Raw genomic sequence first — 6,000 nt, forward strand, 5'->3', positions numbered from 1 at the left:
GTTCTACCGCTTGTCTGAACCTGGACCATAGATTTTCAGAACATGAAGATGATCTTTACTGGGTCACCTGTTTTCAAGGAGGGATGCTCAAGTTTTGTGATGTTTTGAAGCCAATTTACCCCCAAAACCCTGAAGAGATGCCCATCGCCCAACGAAGACACTTTCAGCACTTTTCTCTAGATGCGATGGGCAAGTATTTGCAGATGATCATCCCTTTTAGAAGGATATCTCAGCAGCCTACTTGACCATCATCAACTGGAGGAAGATGCTGATACTTCAGACCCCGAGCCCCGTCACAGTAAATCTCTTATGGATGACCCTGAATTTTATTTACATGGGGAAGGAGATGAAGGAGAAGTTGAAGAAGATGACCCCCATTTTCATGACCCCTTGATATGTTGACCAGGAGGCAATACTTTTTTTTTTTTTAAATGGGTAGGCAGTGTGTATTGGACACTAATAAACTTTGTATCATTATTTCTGTTCATTTCCCATTACGACAGCTTCATAGCGTCATGAAAGAGAAGCGTATCCCGCGAGCAAACAGTCACGAATCTCTTGTAAATCCATAAATGCTTTTTTTTTTTTTTTTTGGTGGCTTCTCCAGACGTGCTCCACGTGATTGATGGCTGTTACCCCCTCTCCCCAGTATTTTTCCCTTCCGATATTGAATCATCCTTTTCAGCAGTACAGTACCTTATTGCTGTGAATGTATAGCGCTGGGGGAGTAATATAGATCGAGGGTGTGTAAGCAATAATTTTTTGGTGATTTGAAAGTTTAATAATAGCGTTTTTTGCTTTCCAAGTACGGATGAGGCCGGGATAGCGCGGTGTTTATATATATATATATATATATATATATATATATATACCTTTAGAAGTCTCTCTCTGCTTTTTTGTAACATGGTGCTCACTTTCTGCGTAGGTAATATCACTGAGCTGTCTAGCATTTTAAAAAAAACAGCTGAGTGCCTTATTACCCCCATCTCAGCTGGTAAATTACACCAGAACCTCATGGTGGTAGGGTTGAAATCTAGAAATTGACATTAGCTCTCGTTTTCTATAGATCCTGAAAGGTGGGGTGTACTGTCTTTATATTAAACTCTCTACCCCTATCTTAGTGCCAACGATACACCCGAGGAGAAGCCCCATGAGTCCTAGAGACATCGATCTGTGAATTCTTACTGTTGCTCTGATGTTACGAATTGTTATCTCAACCACGTGAATGATCTGCCCCCTGGTGGCTGGTCTGAGGATTACCACGGGGAAAAAATAACATTATTGAAAATATTGTGTACGTGCGGCTGGGTGGCAACTAAAAATGTTTTAATGCATTGACCTTATTTCAACGGTGCTCTTTAGAATGTCTTCAAGTACATTTCTCTTTTTTATCGATGATCCGATAGCGGCTGAGAGTGACGAGCTGTGAATTGGCAAATCTTCCATATGGGAACTGATTTCCTTTGTTAGATTCTATATATAGTATAATATAGGCTCTGTACCCGGTGTAAATAAATAAAAGTTCCAGGCAGTGGAACCAACACCGACCCGCGTTATCTTAAGTCATAATAATATTATCTCTTTGCGGTGTAACGGTTGCAATAATAGAATCTATGATTTCAGCTGCTTAAGCATAAATGCGGAGGTTGAGGTCACTTGGATAGGATCAGCGACATTGTGCTTCTATAGATTGAAATGTCAGAGATTTTGAAGTTCAGGTGTATTTTGCCTTCGGTTCGCAGATTACTCGGGGCAGGAATTTATCGACGGGAGCACCGACTGACATTTGAAATTTCGTTAACATGAATGAACGGGTCAGGATATTAAGTGTCAATAACGATGTTATCAATAAACCAACCCGCGGGACGTGTAGGAACAATCATTCTAGAAGTAATGTTGCTCTCTGCATTTTAGACAATGGATTTCATTAACTGGTTCTGTGCTGGACCACTCAGTGTCAGATTGACTAAAGGGTTAAAGGTTAACCCCCCACCTATGCTGATCTATAAAACATCGGTTATAACAAGGTTTAGAGGGCTGTCTGTGAATCTAGACTTTGCCAGAAGGAGGTAGAGCGTCATTTAATGGTGGTAAAGTGCATGCATTTTTTGGTCTGCCCGCTACTTCCTCAATAGATGCTTTTTGTCTAATGAGACGGTTGGACGGTGTTTGTTGTACCAAGTCCTACAATAGCTTGGCTGTGAAGTGTCTCACCGTTAGCCATGAGGGCTGTGACATCATTGCGCTCGTCGGCTAGTCTTGGATCTTTGGATTTTACAACATTTTATAAAAAAAACGCCTCCTGATGATCTAGAGGCCAACAGAGGAGGCCGATGAGAAGGCAGAGAAGTTCTCGTAATGGATTTTATTGGCTCCATCAGTTCTTTCTGGTGTCTATGGAGGGGAAGATTTGATAAGTACATAAGGGGTTAAAGAATGCACCGTTCTACTTTGTAAAGGAGGATTCTATTTGGAATCTTTTGAAACCCGTGAGCGAGGCGGCTGGCGAGATGCACGACGACAGATTTCAGTATCTTTCAGTGCTTATGGTGCTGCGTGATTCAGGAATAAAGCAATCTCTTCCTGCGGTGACCGCTCCGTTGGGGCAGATGTCTCCCCGGCTCATGGTGCTTTTTTAAAAAAAATCTGTTGAGCGATCGGGAGCTGCGTCCAAACGCTGCATCACGGCTTGGCTTCATAAAGCGGACTTTCCCGTATAGTATTACCCGGCGTGTATTCATGTACCAGCAATAACGATGAGGATGAAGCTCTTGTCGAACCCAATTCCACTCGCCTTCCACCAATAACACCTGAATCACTTTGGTTTTTGACGGCACCATATCACGGGTTAAATCGCATTTATTTGACCAGGATGGAGCGGGGTGGGGGGGTGGGGGGTTCTGTCATTAAGTTCCAGGCAGTCACCATTAACGTATTAGCCCTGCAGATCATGACTTTCTCTTTAGAGAAATGTTGTCTGAGAAATATTGGTCATCCTGGGAAGGACAAACAGGTCTGCAGTCACCTGGCGTGTTCCAGAGCATGTCAGACTTATTGGACTTATTTGCAATGGTGTAAGAGATAACATTGTTTCCTGGAGGATAAAGCAATGATAGTCCATCAGATGAATGACGGGCAGAAGAACAATCCACATATCGATCAAGTTATGGTTCAAGAGGCTTTCTCTAGACCATGGGAGTTGTAGTCCAAGTTCACCTGAGTTCAGAAGTCTCATTATCCAAAGCTAAACCATGGAGGGCTGTCATTATGTAGAAGTAGAGTATTCACAGTGGATATCAAGCGTCGGCTGACTGTGATGGTATTGACTGCGGCGTCACACTGGGATATCGACGAGGAACATAGGCATTGTAGCAGCTTCATACTGGTAGTGATGTAGCTCCACTTAGTTAACATGCAATCCTCTTGTTTGTAGATACTTAGAAGTAATCTGTTCAGCAAAAATGACATTTTGGTCAAATGGTTTGTGGCTAATTCATCGAAATTGTAATTCACACATACACTGCACTGTTTTTTGATGCATGAAGTCAGCTGCTTGTACAACAAGTGCACTAATTAGTGTTGCTGTATCATCTATTTTTTTCCGGGACACATATAAATATCACATGTCGCTGAGACGTGCATGCAAAATGCTGCCCCCTGCTGTAAGTCGGAGGTAAAGGAACCAGTTACTCGGTTATACATCCCACATACTGCAGGGGGCAGCACTTCACACGTGAAATGGATCCGTATCCTGGAACAAAAGGCTGTTATGGCAACCTCGGCACTAATGCGGCACAATTTGTTTCTATGTTACCAATTAGAGCAGTTTAACTGCACAATCTTAACGAGCAGCCAGCGTTTCATTAAATAGAATTGCTGAAAAAGCCAGAAAAAGCATTCAAAATGTTAGTATTATGGGTAACTTTAGCATAGACAATGCTGGTCCAGGGACAAATCTGGCTGCCTTTAGAATCAAAACCAATTTTGTTTTTATCTCTTTGGGACAATATTGGAAATCGATATCGAAACTGGAAAGGGTTAACCTGAACTATGTAACTATATAAGTATCCATTTATCTAACAAATACATGAGCATCAAATATTGATTAATATTCAAGGTGTTTCTCATCCCTCCTCCAGGGGGCGCCATCTTTGGACACAGTAGGAGGCGCAGAGCCCCCGCTTCCTTCCAAGAGACCCCCCACAGAGTATTGCTTTTAGAGATACTGCATCTCGCGTAGGCAAACGTGTCATGTGGTGGGTGGTAAGAACATACGAGAGAACTAAGGACCCCTTAAAATACCCAAGCAGCAAGGGTGAGCAGGAGACAAATCCAGCCTTACGCCTTAATCTTCAGGGTCATATTTATGGAGTGAGACCCTTTACAATAACAAGTGGCCGGGCAATGCGGCAAGTTACTTTACCGCAGTGCTGGAAGAATGCGACATGGCCGGGGACCGCACAGCATGCGCGACATCCCTCACGGAGCAGAAGCTCCCCATTGAACTACTAATTAAGAGCGACATACCGGGCACTTCTCCAGAAACCATGGCCTCACCTTCTTGATAGGGTCTAAAAAACACAGTTCCTCCAGTAATAGATAGGAATAAATCAAAACTTCATTATTTTTGAAATGAAACAACAAAACGGAAATATAATCGTAAAAACGTAGAATCCCAAATCAAATATTTCCCATCACGTCTCCGTCACTTTGTAACGTTCGAACTTCCGCTGGCTTTGGGGACGACACACACCGACTTCGATCCGATTGGTTTCCTGGTTGTATATACTTCCGTTTATTGTTAAAATTCCTTTTCGGAGGAAATTCTTTATTTTTTTTTTTTCTTTTCCGAAGGCAAGAGGGGTGCCTGTAGTAGCCGTTTACGTGAATATATTTAAGATTAAATACACAAAATAATATACATATAAATATATAAATAATATATGAAGAAATATATAGTGAGCAAAAGAGAAAGAAATCTATATAGAGAACATATGTAGTATGTTTTATTTTTGTATCAAGCCGCTGTTAGATCTCCTGGCTGATTTGGGGAATAAATTGTCAGATTCTAGGAATTTTCGGGGTCCTGTGTTGGAGGAATAGGGTTTATTCTTGGTGCTATAGTTAAAGGTGGTTTTCATAGCAAAGATTTTCTTTGGTGCGGTGGGCTTGTAGCCAGATAGGTGTTAATGTCGGACGGCAAATTTCTAGGGGGGGGGGGGGTCTGTGTGAATAGTTAAGTGCTGTGTTTCTCTATTAAATAAAGTATTTATCGGTAAAGTTCTATGATCATGCGCTGCTCTACGTATCCTTCTAGGTGGGGTAGGGATTTATTTTGACCCTTGATTCCATTCCTCAAAGGCTTTTTCAGCTAATCTCATGAATGATTATTTGAATACCTGGACACACCTGTGTTAAAGCATGAATATTTCTGCTTAATGACCCGATGTTCGATGTTGAGACCTGGGACTGAAATTCTATTATATGACCATAGATGTCCATATTAGCAAGACCCCCATGGCTCCCAGCTGGGTAACAGCAAACCTTTACATACAAGGCCAACCAATGGTTAAATTATGTGTGGGGGGGGGGATTACACAAATAAGGAAAACATTTTATGTTTTATTGTGTCGCTGAGATATCAAATTTTTAATTTGTGTTTGTTCAAAGAAGCATATTTAGGACAGATGACCCCAAACCTGCGGTCCAGGCTTGAAACCTATTTCAAATATTCTGAAGACATGTGGCATGTTTGCAATGAATCATCTGCATTTTGAGCCCTAGGGAGGGGTATTCTCTGTTTGTAACGTTGCCCCTTCAGTGCCTTATTGCCATCAGAAGCACATATGCCATAAAAAAGTCAAATAAACCAACCCACGCCTTAGGTTGATGATACGGATGAGGCGGGAAGCATGCGCTTTATATGAATGCAATGCAAGGTTACGAAGTTGGCAGTCAATTGCAATTGAAGGAGATGCCATTTTTCGCTTATCCATTGTT

The sequence above is a fragment of the Sceloporus occidentalis genome, unplaced genomic scaffold, assembly GCF_023333645.1.
Source record: "Sceloporus occidentalis isolate IW3139 unplaced genomic scaffold, rSceOcc1.0.p SCAF_66, whole genome shotgun sequence".
NCBI classification, from domain to species: Eukaryota; Metazoa; Chordata; class Lepidosauria; order Squamata; family Phrynosomatidae; genus Sceloporus; species Sceloporus occidentalis.